This window comes from Equus przewalskii, chromosome 5 (genome assembly GCF_037783145.1).
Source record: "Equus przewalskii isolate Varuska chromosome 5, EquPr2, whole genome shotgun sequence".
Lineage (NCBI taxonomy): Eukaryota > Metazoa > Chordata > Mammalia > Perissodactyla > Equidae > Equus > Equus przewalskii.
In genome coordinates this window covers 5,308,220-5,330,207 of record NC_091835.1, presented here as the reverse complement: position 1 = coordinate 5,330,207, position 21,988 = coordinate 5,308,220, and positions in this window count along the sequence as shown.

Genomic DNA, 21,988 nt, shown 5'->3' with positions numbered 1-21,988 from the left:
GGAATCATAACCTTCAGGGTTAGCTTCTCTTCAGGACAGAAATCCTTTGCAGATGATCAGTTTCCACAAGTTAAACATGTAACTTGACAGATTTTAGACCCTAATCAGGAGTGAATAGTAACTCAAAGAAAGTTACATTCTCTAGTCAGATGACCCTTAGGTGGACTTATTTACATGATATTGAAAAATAACAGAATCATCTTTTCTCCGAATTTCTGATCATTTTTCCTAATGCAAGTTATAACAACGTGAGCATATGATACAAAATAATAAATGACGAAGTGGTGGGGTTTTGTGGGAAAGCTTTACAATGATTATATAACATCACAGTCCCTTTTCCTATCCATGGATCTCCCAAGATCATTTCTCCTTAGAATATTTCAGGAATTTTGTTTCTCTTACACCAGCTCATGAGTAGTCCTCTTGACCGTTGCCTGTCTCGGCTCTCTGTTCTTCTCCATCTGGTGGTGTTTTGCTTTGGGATTGATTGTTACTCTTTTTTGGTGGTAACAATGCTTACACATCCTGGAAAACAGGTCTCCCGTGATTGGATGCAGAGGGATGGATGAGCAGCAGCCTGCAGCCCCTTTGTTACTCCGTCCCTTAATTCCATATCCTGGCCACACTAGGCTGTACAGATGTATCTGACTCACCTACTGTGTTGGGAGTAAAGAGAATTAGGACATAGAAAAAAATTTAAACTTTATGCTACATGTCATTGTTCCCAATGCCCAAGGGAAAAGCTCCCAGAGGCTAGAACCTCTGTGAAGGATTTCCTTTGTGGTCACAGCTCAGGTTCTTTCCTTGATCTCCTGCCCTCAATTCCACATTTCCCAACCACTGCTTTCTCACTCATGCCTACACTGTGTGAGCCTCAAATTCCCTTCTGGGAGGCTCACTTCCCTCCTGATCTTTCTCTACCATGCAATCCCTAGACGTGATAATCCACAACATGCCATTTCTGAATATCTGAGTTATTCAAGCTAGAATATCATCCCTGGGGGCTTCACCATGACAGTCTAAGGTGGGCACTAGACTCCAAGTCCAAGCTTCCTCGCCATGCCCTCTTTCATAGCCCTCCTCCAGTGTAAATAGAGATAGACTCTTTCACTGGAAGCCTCCAATGATCAAATCTAGTATACACACAGACATGCATAGGACAAAGGTGCTTTTCAGAGAGGAAGAGAAACATTTAGCTAAATAGAGCAATTTGCCAGAGTCCCTGCTCACGTATATATAACACTTTTATTTATTACCCTGAGTAGTAATTGATACCCTTTAATGTAGTTTCTTTGAAACTATGCCTTTTTCAGGCACTCTTGGCCCATCTGCCCTTGTTCCATACCCTTTAATATAGAAGGAACTAGATAAACTTTGAAATGACCACATTTCTGAGAGCAAAGTGGAGCATCTTTAGTTCACTTTTTTTAAGCAGAAGAAAGAGGCATAAGAGGATTTCTTCTTCTCATGCCCAAGCATCAGCAGGGATGTTCTTGTGGTTAAACTTCCTCTGTCTGACAAGAACATAATAGAAAGTTTTTATGCATTGTTATGGGTTGAATTGTGCTCCCTCAAAATTAATGCTGAGGTCCTAACCCCTAGTACCTATGAATGTGACCTTATTTGAAAAGAGATCATAGATGTGATCAAATTAAGAAGAGGTTATAGTGAATTAGGGAGGGCCCTAATCCCATAGGATTGGTGTCCGTGTAATGAAATGAAGAGAGAGCCAGTCTTGATGGCCTTGTGGTTAAAGTTCGGTGCTCTCACCACTTTGGTGGCCTGGGTTCCGTTCCCAATCTTGGAACCACAACACCTGCCCGTCAGTTGCCATACTGTGGCAGCAGCTCACATAGAAGAACCAGAAGGGCTTACAACTAGGATATACAACCATGCACCGGGGCTTTGGAGAGGAAAAGAAAAGATGAAGACAAGAAACACAGATACACACACACAGGGAAGCTGGCCAGATGAAGATGGAGAGAGAGATTGGAGTTATTCTGCCACATGCCAAGAAATGCCTGAGACTACCAGTAGGGGGAAGAGGCAAGGAAGGATCCTCTCCTGGAGGCTTCAGAGGGACCATGGCTCTGCCAGCACCTTGATTTGGGACTTCTAGCCTCCAAAACTTGGGAGGAATAAGTTCGTATTGTTTTAGCCTCTCAATTTCTGGTGCTTTGTTATGGCAGCCCTAGCAAACTAATACAAGCATCGTCTTTATCATCATCATAGGTACCATTAGTGACATCTACTATGTGACCTTTACTGTGTCATTTGCTTGACTGATTTGTGTGCCAGATGAAGTGTAGGTTCTGCGTCAAATTCTGGCTCACACTTCCAGATGTGTGACATAAGGCAAGTTACATAATTGTTACCAGCTATTTTTATTTTCTCAAATTATTATAATAGCCCTGAAAGGTACATATTGACATCCCCCTGTAACACTAGAGCATTTTGAAGCATAGAGAAATTCACCATTTACCCATGGAAATGCAATTTTTGAAACTTTTGAAAATATTTTAAATCTGTTTTAACTTTTCAGATTGAATTTCAAATTCATAGAAAAATTACAAGAATAACACAAAGTGCTCTCATATACCCTTCACCCAGACTCCCCAATTATTAACTTTTTTCTTTTACTACATTTGTCCCATTATTGGCTCTCTCTTTATGTATGTATATTTTTAATACATATATAATTTATTTATTTTGTATTTTTTCCCAAAGCCATTTGTGAATTATAGACATCTGCCCTATTACTCCTTAATACTTGAATATGTAGTTCCTAACAAGAATACTCTCCCATCTAATGAAAGTTCAACCATGAAAATCAGGAAATTAAAGTTGATACTTACCATGTTGGGTATTTTTTTAGTGAACTTTTTATCTAAGAATAGCGTACATACAGAAAAGTGTACAAATCATAGATATACAGTTTAATGAATTTCCACCAAGTGAACATACCTGTGTAATCACCGGACAGGTCAGGAATCACCCAAAAGCTCCCCACCCTTTGTCCCTTCCTAGTCACTTCCTCTTCCTCATCTTCTTCTTCCTCCTCCCCAAAGGTAACCATTATCCTGACCTTTATCACCATAGATTAATTTCACCTGTTTTTGAACTTTACAAATGGCATTGCATAGCTGCACTTTTTTTTATTTTTTGTTTTAAAAGATTGGTTTCTTTCACTCAATATTATATATGTGAGGTTCATTATTGTTGTTGGCTGTATCTGTAATTTGTTTATTTCTTATTGTTTTATAGTATGTCATTGCACAAATACATCCCAATTTATGCATTCTGCTGCCATTGGACATGTGGATTTTGCCAAGTGTTTGGCTATTAACATTTTGTACTCATCTTTCAGTGCACATATGTGTACATTTCTGTTGCGTTTATTACTAGGAGTGAAATGATCAGGTCATAGGGTATGGCTAAATTCAGTTTTAGCATATACTGTATTGCCAAATAATTTACCAAAGTGGCTGTACACTCTTCAGCGGTGTATGAGAGTTTCACTTGCTTCATGTCCTTACCAACACTTGGTATTATCATTCTTTTTAATTCTATCCCCTTCTGAAGGGTATATACTTGTGTCTCATTGTGGTTTTTCTTGTTCAATTACTCTGGCCAAAACCTCCAGTACTATGTTGAATAGGAGTGGCAAGAGTGGGCACCCTTGTCTTGTTCCTGTTCTCAGAGAGAAGGCTTTCAGTTTTTCGCCATTAAGTAAGATGTTGGCTATGGGTTTGTCATATGTGGCCTTTATTATGTATAGAGGTACTTTCCTTCTGTACCCATTTTATTCAGAGTTGTTTTAAATCATAAATGGATGTTGGATCTTGTCAAATGCTTTCCCTGCATCTTCTGAGATGATTGTGTGATTTTTATTCATCATTTTGTTAATGTAGTGTTTCACATTGATTGATTTGTGGATGTTGAACCATCCCTGTGTCCCTGGTATAAATCCCACTTGATTGTGGTGCATGATCCTTTTATTTTTTTATTTTTATTTTTTTTAGAGGAAGAGCCATGAGCTAACACCTGTGCCCATCTTCCTCTATTTTATATGTGGGACACTGCCACAGCATGGCTTGATAAGCTGTGTGGGTCCAGGCCCAGGATCGGAACCGGCAAACCCTGGGCTGCCAAAGCAGAACAAATGAACTTAACTGCTATGCCACTGGGCCAGCCCCCAGGATCCTTTGAATGTATTCCTGTATTCAGTTTGCCAATATTTTGTTGAGGATTTTTGCATCTATGTTCATCAGCAGTATTGGCCTGTAATTTTCCTTCTTTGTGTCATCCTTGTCTGGTTCTGGTATCAGGGTAATGGTGGCCTCTTAGAATGAGTTAGGAAGCCTTCCATCTTCTTCAATTTTTTGGAATAGTTTGAGAAGGATAAGTGTTAAATCTTCTTTGAATGTTTGGTAGAATTCTCCAGAGAAGCCATCTGGTCCTGGACTTTTGTTTTTTGGGAGGTTTTTGGTTACTGTTTCAATCTCTTTACTTGTGATTGGTCTATTCAGATTCTGTATTTCTTCTTGATTCAGTTTGGGGAGGTGGTAAGAGTTTAAGAATTTATCCATTTCTTCTAGGTTATCCAATTTGTTGGCATATCATTTTTCATAGTATTCTCCTTTAATCCTTTGTATTTCTGTGGTATCTGTTGAAATTTCTGCTCCTTCATTTTTAATTTTATTTATTTGAACCTTCTCTCTTTTTTTCTTAGTGAGTCTGGCTAAGGGTTTGTCAATTTTGTTTATCTTCTCAAAGAACCGGCTCTTTGTTTCATTGATCCTTTCTAGTGTTTTTTTTTTGGTTTCAATTTCATTTATTTCTGTTCTAATTTTTATTATTTCCCTTTTCCTGCTGAATTTGGGCTTTGTTTGTTCTTCTTTATCTGGTTCTTTTAGGTATAGTTTAACATTACTTATTTGAGATTTTTCTTGTTTGTTGAGGTGGGCCTGTATTACCATAAATTTCTGTCTTAGAACCGCTTTTGCTGCATCCCACAAGAGTTGGTGTGTTGCATTTTCATTTACATTTGTCTCTAGGTATTTTTTATTTCTCCTTTGATTTCTTCATTGATCCAGTGGTTGTTCAGTAGCATATTGTTTAGTCTCCACATATTTGTGTCTTCCCAGCTTTTGTCTTGTAGTTGATTTCTAGTTTCATAGCATTGTGGTCAGAAAAGGTGCTTCATATATTTTCAACCTTCTTAAATTTATTGAGGTTTGCCTTGTTTCCCAACATATGGTCTATCCTTGAGAATGTTCCATGTGTACTTGAGAAGAAGGTATATTCTGCTGTTTTTGGATGGAATGTTCTATATATACATCTGTTAAGTCCATCTGGTCTAGTTTTTCATTTAATCCACTATTTCCTTATTGACTTTATGTCTGGATGATCTATCCATGGATTTGGGTGGGGTGAAGAGGTCCCCTACCATTATTGTGTTGCTATCAATTTATCTCTTTAGGTCTTTTAGCAGTTGCTTTAAATACTTGGTGCTCCTGTGTTAGGTGTGTATATATTCATAAGTGGTATTTCCTCTTGGTAGAATGTCCCTTTTATCATTATATACCACCCCTGTTGTCTCTCATTTTCTTTTTTATCTCAAAGTCCTCTTTGTCTGTCATTTGTATGGCGACACCTGCTTTCTTCAGCTTGCCATTTGCTTGGAATATCGTCTTCCATCCCTTTACTCTGAGCATGTGTTTGTCTTTAGAGCTGAGGTATGTTTCCTGGAGGCAGCATATCATTGAGTCTTGTTTTTTAATCCATCCAGCCACTCTGTGTCTTTTGATTGGAGAATTCAATCCATTTACATTTAGAGTGATTATTGCTATATGAGGGCTTAAGATCTCTTGTTTTCCAGTTGTTCTATATTTTCCATGTTTCTCTTCCTTTCCGTTTCTGACTGCCATAACAATTTGGTGGTTTTCTGTGATGATTTTCTAAGTTTTCTCTTTATTTAAGAATTGTGGCCCTGCTCTGATTCTTTGTTGAGTGGTTACCATGAGGTTTGTGTAAAAGACCTTGCAGATGAGATAGTTCATTTTCTCATCGCCTCTCATCTCCATTTGCCTAAGCAGGTTCCATAACTTTCCTCTTCCCCTTCTGAGTTATTGTTGTTACAAATTCTTCCTGTTGATCTTGTTAGGTTGTGACTAAATTGAAGGGTTTGTAGTTATTTTTCATACTTTCCTTCCTTTTATCTTTTATGTTATAATTGTTTTCTAAACTGTTCTTATAGAGAGATGCACTTTTCTGATTTTGTCTATTTATCTCCTTTCTCAAAGCTTTGTAAACCTTTTCTTTTTTGTTTCAGGTAGGAGGGTTTCCTTGATCATTTCTTGTAAGGGAAGTCTAGTGGTGCTGAACTCCCTCAGTTTTGTTTATCTGGGAAAGCTTTTATTTCTCCACTGTATCTGAAGGATAGTCTTGCTGGATAAAGTGTTCTTGGCTGAAAGTTTTTGTCTTTCAGTACTGTGAATATATCATTCCATTCTGTCCTAGCCTGTAAGATTTCTGCTGAGAATTCACTGAAAGCCTGATAGGGGTTCTTCTGTAGGTTATTTTTTTTTTAGAGTAAGCATTTTTTTTAATTGAGTTCATAATAGTTTACATCAATGTGAAATTTCGGTTGTACATTGTTTCTTGACTGTCATCACATAAATGCTCCCCTTCACCCCCTGTGCCCAACCCCACCCCCTTCCCCTGGTAATCACGGAACTGTTTTCTTTGTCCATATTTTTGTTCATATTCCACATATAAGTGAAGTCATCTGGTGTTTGTCTTTCTTGGTCTGGCTTATTTTGCTTATCATAATTCCCTCCAGGTCCATACATGTCATTGCAAATGGGATAATTTTGTCCTTTTTTATGGCTGAGTAGTATTCCATTGTATATATATTACACATCTTTATCCAGTCATCAGTCGATGGGCACTTGGGTTGTTTCCATGTCTTGGTTATTGTGAATAGTGCTGCAATGAACATAGGGGTGAATATGTTACTTTGAATTGTTGATTTCAAGTTGTTTGGGTAGATACCCAGTAGTGGGATAGCTGGGTCATATGGTAGTTCTGCTTTCAGTTTTTTGAAGAATCTCTATACTGTTTTCCATAGTGGCTGCAGAAGTTTGCATTCCCACCAGCAGTGTGTGAGGGTTCCCTTCTCTCCACACCCTCTCCAACATTTGTTATTTTTAGTCTTAGTGATTACAGCAGCTTTAACAGGCATAAGGTGGTATCTTAGTGTCATTTTGATTTGCATTTCCCTGATGATTAGTGATGTTGAACACCTTTTCATGTGTTTATTGGCTACCTGTATATCTTCTTTGGAAAAATATCTGTTAATATCCTCTGCCCACTTTTTGATCAGGCTGTTTTTTTTTTTTTATTGTTCAGCTGTGTGAGTTCCTTATGTATTATGGAGATTAACCTCTTGTCAGGTATATGATTTGCAAATATTTTCTCCCAATTGGTGGGTTGTCTCTTTGTTTTGATCCTAGTTTCCTTTGCCTTGCAGAAGCTCTCTAGTCTGATGAAGTCTCACTTGTTTATTTTTTCTTTTGTTTCCCTTGTCTGAGAAGACGTGGTATTTGAAAAGATCCTTTTAAGTTCGATGTCAAAGACTATACTACCTATATTATCTTGCAGGAATTTAATGGTTTCAGGATTTATCTTCAAGTCTTTGATCCATTTTGAATTTATTTTTGTGTATGGCATGAGATAATGGTCTACTTTTATTTTTTTGCATGTGGCTGCCCAGTTTTCCCAACACCATTTATTGACGAGACTGTCTTTTCTCCATTGTATGTTCTTGTCACCTTTGTCAAAGATTAGCTGTCCATAGATGTGTGGTTTCATTTCTGGGCTTTCAGTTCTGTTCCATTGATCTGTGTGCCTGTTTTTGTACCAGTACCATGCTGTTTTGATCACTATGGCTTTGTGGTACATTTTGAAGTCAGGGATTGTGATGCTTCCAGCTTTGTTCTTTTTTCTCAGTATTACTTTAATTATTTGGGGTCTTTGGTTCCCCATATGAATTTTAGGATTCTTTGTTGTACTTCCATGAAGAATTGTCACTGGGATTCTGATTGGGGTTGCATTGAATCTGTAGATTGTTTTGGGTAGTATGGACATTTCAACTATGTTTATTCTTCCAATCCATGTGCATGGAATCTCTTTCCATCTCTTCATGTCATTATCAATTATTTCTTTCAGTAATGTCTTATAGTGTTCATTGTATAAGTCCTTCACCTCCTTGGTTAAATTTATTCCTAGTTACTTTATTCTTTTAGTTGTGATTGTAAACGGAATTGTATTCTTGAGTTCTCTTTCTATAAGTTTGTTATTAGAGTATAGAAAAGCAACTGATTTTTGTAAGTTGATTTTGTACCCTGCAACTTTACTGTAGTTGTTAAATATTTCTAATAGTTTCCAATGGATACTTTAGGGTTTTCTATATATAAGATCATGTCATCTTCAAACAGCGAGAGTTTCACTTCTTCACTCCCTATTTGGATTCCTTTTATTCCTTTCTCTTGCCTAATTGCTCTGGCCAAAACCTCCAGTACTATGTTGAATAAGAGTGGTGATAGTGGGCATCCTTGTCTTGTTCCTGTTCTCAGAGGGATGGCATTCAGTTTTCCGCAATTGAGTATGATTTTGGCTGTGGGTTTGTCATATATGGCCTTTATTATGTTGAGGTAATTAACATTTACTGAGAAAAGTCGGGCACTGTGCTTAGCTCTTTTATATGCATCATCTCATTTACTATTGCAACTCTATAAAGTAGCTTGTATTATTATCCTAATTTTTATAGATGAGAAAATTGCTATTTAGAGAGGTTAAGTAACTTGACTAAGGACACATAGATAATAAGTGGCAGAACCAACCGAGGATTGAACCAAGTCTGATTGATTGTGAATCCATCTTCTTAACCTCTATAAAAAAGTAGCTGCTCAACAATAGAAGAATGCTCAATACAACGTAATATTACACAGTCATTGGAAATTATGTATCCAAATAATTTTTGTTATTTGCAAAATATTTATATTTTAATAGTAAACAAAAGAATAAGATATAGGCTGATATAATATGTTCTACACATAATGATCTCAACTATATAAAAAAATATATATGAATGCCCATAGAGAAAAAAAGGGAAATAGTATATACATGTATTAATAATGTTTATCTCTAAATGTGGTAAGACTATGGATGACTTTAATTTTCTTACACATTTCTATAATGAATGTGTATTACTTTTATAATCAAAAAAAGGTAATAAAAATCTTTAATACTTACAATAGGAGAGAGGAAATATGAAGACTTGGTTTCTGTGATTAAAGGAATAAGTCCATTTAATAACTGCTCTGTCCATTAAGAGGTGCAAAGAATTCAATTTGAGATCTGTTTCTGATGTGTGTGGCTATCAGATGTTCAGACACAATGTAATATTCTTCTGCTTGCTGTGTTTTGTTCTTTCTGCCTTATGTTGGAGATAAAGCAGAAAGTGTGTCTTTCTCATTGGGAAGTTGGCATTTGAATGAGACCGCTGCTTTTCTCAGCTTAAAGAAGATAAAAGGAGTTATCAAGTAATGTTTTCTTTCACATAAGGATGTTGGTCCCACTCCAACAATTGGAATTGATTGAACTCCAATGCTTGCAAATTTACAAGCCTAACACAGGGGATCTGCTCACTCTGAATTTCACAAATCAACGGATAAACTCAAAACAAAAACCCATTACAGAGCACTGTATTGTTTATCTGTTTGGCAAGATAAACACTTGTAAACAGCACTTTCAACTGTGAGCTTCAATAATAGCACTAAGAGATCTGTATTGGATGTGAAAATTTGTGTAGAATTACAAACTTAGAACAAGCCCAAAGAAGAAGATCACTTTTTTTAAAAAGAAAATTGTCTTCTGAAACATATTCTCAATTAAATTGCGTTTCATTCATCTAGACTGGAGTCATTTCTCTTGACTTTTGATACCATTTTTATTATTGCCTATGGAATGTGGCATCATATGAAACAAGTATGCTTAAATAGTTGATAATTGATGAAATAGTATTGCTTCGTGGAAGCCTATAAACCATTGAACTAGGCAAAAGAAGTGATATTAAAGAGACGTATATCTGATGAGCATAATGATTGCTAGTTTCCTATTTAGCCCTGAAGTTGTCAGATCTAAATCTTGACATTAAATATGGACTTCAGTGCTTTACTTATTGAGATAAACCAAACTGGAGGAAAACTTAAGACGGCGGTATCTGTGTGGAATCAGTACTTTTGCGTGAAAAGATTACCTATTATATTTCATCAACAGACCTAAGGGCCTTAACATCTAGATCAGTGCTTTGCAAATCACCTTTGATGATGGACCAGGTTCTCTGCTGCAAATTTGTTGTAGACTGATACTTTTATAAAATACAATAAAATCGAAGTTCCAGAACCGTGGGAAAGTGAAAATAACAACATATGAAATAGAAACACGTCTTTTTTTTTTTTTTTTTTTGAGGAAGACTGGCCCTGAGCTAACATCCGTGCCTATCTTCCTCTACTTTATATGTGGGATGCCTACCACAGCATGGCTTGCCAAGCGGTGCCATGTCCGCACCCGGGATTCAAACCTGTGAACACTAGGGCGCTGAAGCGGAATGTGCGCACTTAACCATGGGCTGGCAGCCCTAGAAACACATCTTTTATTATTAGTTGCAACAGACATACAATCATTGCCAGATTTTTCTAAATGTCTTAGATTCTTACTCTCCATGTCTGCACTTATCTTGCCACGAACAGTAACAGACAATTCTCGGACCTGCAGCAGGTCCACAGTGTACGGACCACACTGTGGGGCTGCCGTGGGTTCTTCTGCTCAGCTCCATTCCCACGCTGCTGCTTGGTTTGGGCTGGGAATCTGATCAGGGAGTGGAATGAAGCTGACTTCGTTATCCTTACCTCCACCTCCCTTGAGAAGGCCTGCAGACGATGATTATACCTGTGTGGCACCAAGATCTATCACGTGTAGTGTCCTGATGTTATCCCTGTATTTATAAACACCGAGGCATGTGTTCCCAAGGTTCAGCTGGCTGCAGTGTCATGTGATCACTCCAAACGATAAATGGGCCAATGTTAGGGGATCCCATGAATAGCACACCCAGCTCAACCAGGGGAAAATATTCCTGAGTGTTTTACATCTATCTGGAAGAAACAGTTAACAGCTCCTGCAGTGTGTATGACAACCACGGCCACAACAATGAAGTTTTCAATAATTGTTAGTACCCAGTGTAATTGCTGACACTGAGTCCTTTGTGGTGGCTCCTGCAGACAACTTAATCTAATTCATTTAATTTTCTCCCAGTTCGAAGCAGTGAATTTTCAGGTCAGCTCGGGATTTAGAATTCACTCAACATTTCAAAGCTTCTTCCCCCCTCTTCACTGGTTGATTCTAACACCCCAGGGAATGGATGGAGCCTGCAGCCTAAGTCTGCAGGGGAGGGGTGCGGTCTTTTTGCTCTGTCATTTCTACCAGCCACATTGGCTGCCATGCTGTTTTGGGCATAGTCTGCATGGCAACTGCTTCAAGAAATGGGGAATTGGCATTTCTGCTGCTTTGGCTGCTTCTCTTACATCATTCACTGGCCTAAAGATCCCCCAGATGAAACTGAAACTGTACCCCCACACATGCTGGGGTCCAAGTATGTCCTTGTGCGGAGCAGGAACTTCTCTTAGCGGGCACCTAGGTTCCCTCCCTTGAACAACTCCTGTCTTCACTGGGGAGCTACTGGACTTGTTCCTCCAGCTCTAGGATTCAAGTTCAAGTTTGCCTACATTCAGAGACCAAGCTCTTTTTGCTAATCTAGCTTTTTGCACCTAAAATAAAACGTCATACTCTGGTAGGATTGGTGATGGGGACTTCTAAACTTCTCTAAGGACAATTCTAGAAGTCCAGTGCATGAGCCATGTTGCCACAGATCATTAACATGGTTAAAGTCCCAATGCCACAGCCATCCTGTCCCCTCTGTGGCTACTGACCATCTGCTTGACATGTCGAGTGCCATGAGTAACTTTACAGTCACTCGGTGATTCCAGTTAGGACTTACTTTCCCCCACGTTACTCCATTTCTTCCTAACTATGAATTAACTCTCAAATTCACTGCACCATGTTCATTTACTTCTAAGAAGGAAATGCATGTGTTGTTGACTGTCAAACTCTGCCTCATGAGAAGGAAATTCTAGAGTGAATTCTCATTCACTGCAGGTGAGATAAGATTATTGTCTTTATTTTTTTTAATTTGATGGTGAAATATGCTGATTCTCTTAGTCTAAAGGTGGACATTTACCTATTATATTGATGTTTACCACCAGTTTATCTGTAGGAATAGTTTAAAGACAGGGTTGATTTTAAAGCAAATCCTTTAGGATTGATGGAACTTGCTTTGAGAGGTAGCTTAAATGGAAACAAGTAAAAAAAAAAAACCCTCAAAACATCCAAATATTCAGAGATGTAATTTAAGTGCCTTAGAGATGTCATATATTTGGGGAAGCCACGTTGACGGGTCCATGCTTTAACATGGTGGTGATATACAGGATATCTCCATCTTCATTTCGCCTTACTTTTCTCCCACTCCATTCCAAACTTGCTCCAGTCATTTCTGAGTTGGTATTGGGCCAGGACTCGAGACTGCTGAATCCCTAAACAGCCACTTGTTGTGATCACAGCCACTTCTACTAGATTCCCCATGGGAGATACACGCACTGAGCATGAGGCCAGGCCCGTGAATACTGTTGATTACTAGTGGGTTTGGTGCCAACATCCTACGTGGAATTCCTAGGCCCGATGACTTGTGCTGGACTACACAGGGCTGAGAACGTTCCTCTGTGTCTTTTGTCAAAGTCCTAACTAAAAGAAGCTCCTGCAGACCTTCTCACTCTAGTGAGAAAAAAGATAAACCCGAAGAAAGAAAGGGGTGATTGGGACGATTTTTCTCCCCTAAGACCTAGACCGAAGTGGTCTAGCGCTCTATCTCAGGCCAAGATTTCCTTTCTCAACACAGCAAGTGGAGTTTGGCTGGGTCACGAGAGGGGCGTTGAAGGAGTCAATTAGTAGGTGGAAAGCAGGGCCTGGCTCTCTTTCCAGAGCAGTGGCTGGTGGGGAAGTCGTTTTAACGAGACAAATCAGAATGCACAGGACTCCAAGAAACCAGATCCAGCTGGAGAGCGTTGCCTAGGAAGCATCAACCTTTATGCCCTTTTCTTACCGTAACCCTGAAAGTTCTCCTCGCTGCCCCAACACCACGGCCCAGCAAAGGTCCTCGGAAATGAACCCTGCTTCTCTTAAGAGGAGAGGACAGGGAGCGCTGGAGCCTTGATCTGACCCCGAGGCCAACTATGTATATTATCCAACAGATGATTGAAGCCGTGGTCGTGATTTACCTCCACAGGCATTTCTACGGTCTGTCAGCTCCATCCACGGAGAGGTGGACTAGAAGCTGAAGCTCTTCCTACCAGCCTTCCAGATGGCTGTGCTGCCTCAGTCCTCCAGCATTCCATTTAAATCAAGGGAGGCACAGACCCTGCTGGTTTGCATTGTAATGAGATGGATCTGCTCGCAGCCCCTGAGCGCTCTGGCGTGTTCTGCGGCAATGCAGTTACAAGCATGAATCAATTAAGCGGCTATTAGGTTCAGACTCAGGCAATGGCAGAGCTGACTTCACGCTGACTTGGTTATATATGAAATCCCCAAAGAGAATAATGCCTTATCTAAACTTTCATTATATTTTATAGTAGAATGAATATGGATCAATAATAAATTTCGTTCTAATATAACATTAGTTTCAGAAGAATTTCTCTCTTTTCCTCTTTCTCTATCGAGAAATCAAATTATAACCATAAAAATAAAGGCTTTTCTACTTAAGGCCTCTGTGAAGAGAACAATGGTTTCCTTTTTAATATTCATATTTTAGCTTGTATTTTGAAATAACCTTGGGTGATTTTATACAATGTAGAATTAAATTTGTTTCTCAGAACATGAACTTACATTTGGATGTTTTTAAGAATCCATCTTTTTTACATGACAATGAAATTAGATCATGTATTATTAAAATATAATTTTACTTTTTTTTCTGCTTATTCTCCCCAAATCCCCCCAGTACCCAGTTGTATATTTTAGTTGTGGGTCCTTCTAGTTGTGGCATGTGGGATGCCACCTCAGCGTGGCCTGATGAGTGGTGCCATGTCCACGCCCAGGATCCAAACCGGCGAAACCCCGGACCACTGAAGCAGAGCGTGCGAACTTAACCTCTCAGCCATGAGGCTGGCACCAAAATATAATAATTTTACTTTTTTAATTTAACTTTTTAAAATGGGGAAGTACATCAAATATATTGACAAGGATGGAAAATAAAATTATGGAAATCCATTATTCATATATCTACTAAGTTTTGTTAAAATAATATTATGCCATTTATAGTTGACTAGTTCCTGAAGGAATGATATACTACAGATATAACCGTGGCCACCTTTATTTTTCCCCCCATCCCATTACGCCTCTTTGTTCTGAGAGGTGACCACTATCATGAAATCCATATTGAATATTCTCATAGTTTGTATATTTTTACCATGTATACACAGAAACTATATAGCCTTATATTGCACGCTGTCATACCATACATATCTTTCTCCAAGTTGATTTTTAAACTCAACATTTCAGGTAGGATTTTGACCTGGGAAATCTGGGACGTGTATAGAGTTGGATAAACCCAAGCCTTTCAATTGGGATGCACAGTCTCCAGGTGCCACCTAAGCTCATGAAATTATAGGTGCATGCATATTTTTCTGAGGAGTAGGTCTACAGTTTGCACAAAATTCTCAAATCTGCCTTTGACCTCAGAAGTCTTCCTTCTTCAAAATTTTGAGATTCTGTTAATGTGCAAAGCTTTTTTTCTAATCCCGATGTACGATTATTTTCTTTATTTTTTTCTATATGTTATTCTATTCTGGGCGCAGCATTTGTGATAATTCTATCAATACGCTGATTTTTTTTCCTTCGAAAGGTCAGCGAGGCATGTTTTGAAGGCAGGGAATGCCTTAAAAAAACCCCGCAGATACCACTCTGACCGCTAGAGGGCGCTAGGACAACTGAAAACAGAGAAGGCGACTTTTTGGAGTCAAGAAATAAATGCCAACGCCGGAGGAGTTGCTTGCAAGATCGTCACATATTTATTTATCTCTGTTTACAGATTCCTACATCGAGCTTCTAATATGTCCTAAAACTTTCATGTTCGAGCTATTTTAATGTTATCAGTCTCATAAAACACACTTAAAGCAGGCCTGAAGGGGAGGCCTTCAATGAGTGAAATAGAGTATGTCAGATTCTGCCTGCTTGTCTAGTCGTTGCTGAATTTTTAAGACACCAATTGCTGGTCAATTAATTGATATCTTTATTAACAAAAACAACATGACTTAGGAGCTTACATAGGAAAAAAAGAGCCTCATCATTTAACACTTTACTAAAAATGCTTTGTCATCAATTATGCAACCGGTGCACACATTCGAGCTTTGGGAATGTTCCAGATCTTTCTTTTGCCAATTAAGAAGGCTGTGAGCATTTTGCATCCCAAAGAATGTGCTGCTGGGACTGTAGCAGCAAGCAGTATCCCCAGAGAACCCGCCCATCGCCCGCTCGTTTGCTGCGTCCGCTGGAAGCGAAGGGAGGCAGGGATCCATTTTCCTTCCAGAGAGAACTGCTCCGGGGCTTTCTACGTGCCAACTGCCGACTGTCAATTAAGAGCCAAGAAAAGGCAACCTAAGCAGTATTTTAACACAAGAACATTAAAATAACTCGTGTTTATAAAGCACTTTACAATTTACAAGAAGTCTTTGCCTACAAGCCTGGCAATAATTCTTTGAGATAAGAAGGTAATGTACAGTTAGTCCTAGTTTGTGGACTAGAAACCTGAAGCTCCAAAACTATTGGGTGCTGTGGACTGTTCGGGACCTTGGTTGCCCCTTATGGTCAGGAAGCGGCGGAATAGAAACTTCTCGGGAGCTTTTCTGATTTCTGGGTAGCCAGGAGTCTCTTCTACTTATTTATCCATTCTTTTCCTTACTTGTTTTGAATACGTTTCTTTTTGAGGTTTAATTATTCTATTGCATGGAGTCTTATTTAAAAAATAATGTTATTTATCCCATTTTCTTGACGTTGCTCTCCATTTTCCCCCTAAATCTTTCATCGTTTTAACCATTATTTTGATCCAGTCTCGGAATTATTTAGTGAGTATGTAGCTATTTCTTAATTCATTTCATCTGTTGAACAAAACAAAGATCCACATACCAATGAGGCTTACATTGTAGAAGGGGAAGGACACATATTAAACAATAAACATAAAAAATAAGTAAATTACATTGTATGTTACAAGGTGCTAAGTGTTATAGGAAACTGACAGAGCAGAGTAAGTCATGTGGAGAGCCCTGGGTGGGTTGCAGTTTTCAGTCGGGGGCCTTCCTGAGAAAAAGGAGAGCACCTGGCTTGTGGAGGGTCACCAAGGAGGAGAGCAGCATGGCTGGCGTGGAGCGAAGGCTGGAGAAATATGAGGAGAGGCCTTCAGAGAGGTGCGGTGTGGGGCAGATCATGGCAAGACTTTGAGGGCGCTATGGGGACTTTGACTTTGACTCTGAGTGAAATGGGTAGCCATAGAGGGGAAGGACATGATCAGAGCGAATATTTTATTTTATCTTATTTTTTGAGGAAGATTAGCCTTGAGCTAACATCTGCTGCCAATCCTCCTCTTTTTGTTGAGGAAGACTGGCCCTGAGCTAACATCCGTGCACATCTTCCTCTACTTTCTATGTGGGACACCTACCACAGCATGGCTTCCCAAGCGGTGCCATGTCCACACCCGGGATCCGAACTGGCAAACCCCGGGCTACCAAAGCAGAACGTGTGAACTTAACTGCTGTGCCACCGGGCCTGCCCCTTGAGCGAATATTTTAACAGGATCATTCTGACTGCCATGTGAGAACAGACTGTGTGTATGAGCGGGGAGAGAGGTAAGTGTACAAGCAAGACAAATAGGTGATAATTATAGCAATCCAGATGAAAGGTCATGGTGCTGGACCTGGACGGCGGTGGCAGAGGGGTGAGAAGGGGGGGTGCACTTCTAGATACGCTTTCAAGGTAGAGCCAACCCAATTTCCTCATGATAAACATGTGATATGAGAAAAAGAGAAGAGGTAAGAATGGCTTTCGAATTTTGCATCTGAGCAACTGGAAAGATGGAGTTGCCATCAACTGAGAGGGTGAATAAAGGCTGTGAGTAGAGCAGGTTGGTGCAGGGAGGAGGGCAGGTCAGGAATTCAGATGTGAGCCTATTAGCTTTAAGATGCAATTGGACTTGGAGTGGAGATGTTGACGAGGCGATGAGATATGGGAGTTTGGAGTTCAGGAGAGAAGTCTGGCCTGGACTAGGTGTAAGATGGTCAGTGTTCTAGGCATGTGGCTGGATGTCACTGGCAAGGAAGATCACCAAGCATCTATTCCTGGGTCCTCTACTGTTAAGAGGACAAGCCAAAGAGGAGGAACCAGCCAAGGGACAGAAAAGAAGTGAGCAGTGCGGTAGTTGGACAACCAAGAGAGTTTGGTGTCCTGGTAAAGGAAGAAAGGGTAGTGGGTGGAAGAGGCTGCGGCTGCCCGTTGAGCCCCACCCCTCCACCTTGCGACTCTCCTGCCTTTTCCCACCCAGGAGGATTATCAAGTGGCCTTGCAACGTGGCCATTTTCCTCTGAAGGAAAACAGAGGGAGGGGGAATTTGTCTCATTCTTACTGTTTTCTCCCCCTATTAGTTACACGTTTACTTTATTTTTGAAGATCTTAGCATCAATTAAATTCTACTACCTAAGAATAAAACCCAGTAAATGGAAACTTTTTGAAATAATTTATCCCATGAGATCTTGCTTCTGAGATAATAACTGCATTTTACAGAATTTTCTACTTCCTTCCTATGCATGTATTATTTGAGTATTCAACTATTTCAATAGTCTCTAAGATAGGATGAGCTTGTATTATTCCATTCTTTAGGTACAAAAACTGAGGCTTAGAAAAATTACTTATTGTAACTACTTTTTCGACATAGCCAGTATTATAGATTTCCACAAAGTATGTACTTTAAAGATGTGCATCTGTGACTAAAATTGAAACCTCAATTTTATCTGCCTTCCTTTCACAAGGGTACTTTATAAAGACATATTATAAAAAACACTTATTCCTAACATTCTGGAAGCTCCTTTGGGGAATTTTCACCATGCAGTCCTTTTACATTTAAATTTCATAACAAGGTGGTTGTGATATAAATAGGGAAAATCTTTTCATAGGGCAGCTTTGCAAAACTTAACCAGATCTTAACACTTTTGAATGTCCAATTTTGATCCAACAATTCTACGATGAGAAATTTGCCCTAATGAAATAGTTAGAGACAAGAGGAAAGGGTAAGACTGAAGAATATTTGTTATCTAAAAAAACTAATTGGAAACAACGTAAATAAATGTCATATTAGGACAATGCAATGCTATACAGTTATAAAAATAAGGAAAGACATTCACTGTATGGTATACGTGGAAGATGAAAGCATGTTATTAAGCAATATGTATGATATCACCTCTTTTTATTGCAAATTATAGCTCTATCTTGAGAAATAACTGGAGGTCAGCAAGCTTTTTCTGTGAAGGACCGGATAATAAATGTTTTGGATTTTGTGGGCCACATGGTTTCTGTTGCAACTACTCAGCTCAGTTGTTGTAGTGCAAAAACCATCATCCACACTATGTAATGAATGGCACGGCTGAATTTGGTCCCCGGGCTGCGGTTTGCCCCCCATGGGGTATGGTAGTCTGCTGACCCCTGATCTATAGTTGTAAAGAGTGATTATCTCTAGAAGCTATAATTCTAGATTTAATCTTCTTCTTTTTGCTTCTCACAGATAGTTCTTCATTGCCAACAGAAACACAAGATTTGATAACATGATGATAAAGCATCTAATTATATTTAACTTTTATATTATCAATGATATACTGCTCCTGTTAGTAATTCAATCAGAATGGGATTGGGTCACATAAATATTGTAAAATATTTATCCGAAGAATAAATTAAAATAAAGACAATGTTTGATTACCTGCATCCTGAGAATATTCTTTTCCAGCCTCGTTCTTTGTGACGTTTTAAGTTCTGGTCCAGTTCGCCCTGTGACCCAAAATATTTCCTATGTTGTATGTGCCCCCAAATGAAAGATGATGTTAATATTCGCTTCAGAAAAACATAACTAGGAAGGAGGAAATTTGGTTGGTGGGACAAATAGGCATTGCATTTCAAAGAATTTTCCCAAAGCTTCTAAATTTGGGGATGTCTGCAGCATTCTTCGCTCCTCTGAAAGAGACAACAAGGTCAGTTGACTGTGTAAGTGACATATCTGCCGGAGTTAGCAGGTCTTCCGGCCTGGTGGAGTCCAGTCAGTGGTGTGCTGGTACATGTTTAACTGGTGGGAAAGAGGGAGGAATGGAAGGGAAAGAGCCCTGATTTGTAGCATTTGCCAATTGCCATGTAATCATTCCCAACCGTGGGCAATTTCAAGCTACCAATGGGACACGTAAAATTCCTGAATATTTAACAATCACCTGTGTGAGCCAGCTCCAGCACACTACTGGGTCCAACTAAAATGAATTGAGCTCCCAACTTACTTACTATGAAAACACCAGGTCCTGCTCTTCCACTACCTCCCCTCCACCCAGTCTTTCTGGGGAGCCCGGAGCAGGGCTTAACTCTCCCTGCAGGTCATCCTGCTGCCCGCTTTTCCAGAGCTGCTCTGCTTTTCACGTTCCCCGTGGCTGCTGAGGCTGCTGCTGTCTGCTGCTGTGCGGGCCCCAGCACTGCTCCTTCCCGGAGGGGGCTGCTGTAGGTAACTGTCATCATCCTCACTTCCATTCCATTGAGTCTTGCCAGCTCCGCCTTGAACACGGGTTCTAAACCACGGATAACACTGTCCTATCCATGTTCAACCACAGGCTCCTCCAAGGCACGGTCGTCTCTCTCCTGGATGACTGCCGTGGCCTCATAATTGGTCTCCTGTTCATTCCCACGCGGCAACCAGAGTCATTAAAAAAATTAAAATGTGGTGTTTATGTGTGTCAAGCACCAAAAAAGAGGAATAATTTGAACATAAGAGTGGACAAAAATCTTTTCCTATCAAGTTGTCTGAATGTCAGTATTTAGTTACAAAACATGAATCATATTAAAAGAATTATATTAAAAGAAAGGTGTTAAATGGATGTGCATCCCTTGGTTTTAAAAAAATTCAATTTGATATGCAGCCCCCAGTCTCGGTGGAGGTGGGGTTGGCGTCCGTGTGTTTGTGATGGAAGAATCTACGCTCAGCCCTCAAACAGGGCTTTGTGTTAGAGTGGTGGCCTGAGCAACAAGGAGGAATCAGACTCTATTGACTGACCTAGCGCTGGTCATTATAGGTGCCAGGGTGCCTTTGGCGGGATGAATCACAAGAAGCAGGGTGATGGGAGCAGCTGTACTTTCAGGGCAGCTATGGCTGTTTCTGGGGGAATCTGAACCCCTGTTTGGGAGTGGGTGAGTGGCTTCCAGAAACTCATGCTCCGGTCCACCAGCAAAAGTGTCATTCGCCTCGCCAGCTCTGACCACCCTTCACGGTTTCAACTGGACCGCAGAGGGCTGTCACCACCCAGTCCCCACAACTTGGAGGTGGCACTGGAGGAGCAGAGAAGAGACTGACAATCCCCCATTTGCAACACCGGGAACACAGGACAGACTCTGGGAGAGGTTGTCTGCTCAGCTTCTGCCTGAGGCCAGTTAGGTCTTCTTCCATGTCACTCAGGAGATTTCATCAGCTTCAGCCCCCTCTCCTCCAAGCTGCTGTCCTGTCTAAGTTTCCGTCTGCACTTACTGCCGGGCCAGCTATGGCATCATGAGCATCATTTAAATATAATCTAAACTTCACAGTAAGACTACAGGGCGTTGAGCTGTGTGGTCTTTGTATTTCAATTTTATTATTACAGAGGAAAGGGCTTATTGACAATATTTTTTCGTGACAATAACTCATTAGGTGCTGTCAACAGCAAAAATCTTAATGAACATCAGCTCTGTGAGCCGTATGTGTTATTTCTTTCTTTCTTACCCTCAGGGCCATTTGGAATGAAGGATTCTCAGGAAATGGACAACATATTGTCAAGTTCGAAAGCATATGGGGCTGAACAGGATTCTTGTAAAGGCTCATGGTCTTGTAATCGAACATTTATAAGCAATTAAAGTTCACCGAAGTCTATAAAAACATGCCACAGATGTGAATCAAATTAGTGCCTTGACCTACCCAATTAGACAAAGCAAACATCAATATCATAATTAGGCGGCCAATTCCTTTCTTAGAATTAATGTAAATAGTGATTATGCTTTAAAATAAAATGAACACTATTTTCAAAGTAGAAGAAAGAAGCCTGTGCTAAAAGATGCGAAATCGTGGGTAGGAGAGAATTCTTTCATGTTTGGTTAGTGAACTGACAAGGGGAATTGTTTTTTGGTATCTCAGCAAAATTTTCCTTTTGATTCCAATCAATCTCTCTCTCTTTTTATAAGGACTAACTGCCCATAGATTTAAAGTCATTGCTGTGTCAGTTGAGGTTGAAGAGCAAAGAGTTTCAGGCCTTCCAATGTGCCGTTGCTGAATTATTCAGTAATTTCAAACCACACCCAAATGCAGGTGTAGGTAACATCTGGTCATCTGCCTGCTGAGGTCCTGCATCCTTGTCAATGAGAGAAAGATGCTTCAGATGGAGGGCAGGAGCTTCTCGTGATGTAACAGGGAAGATTAAACAAGTGCTCACTTCCTGGCTCTAATTTCCTATCCCATGATTTCCTCTCTGCTTTCTCCGTTCGTCAGTCAGAGTTTTCAATTACA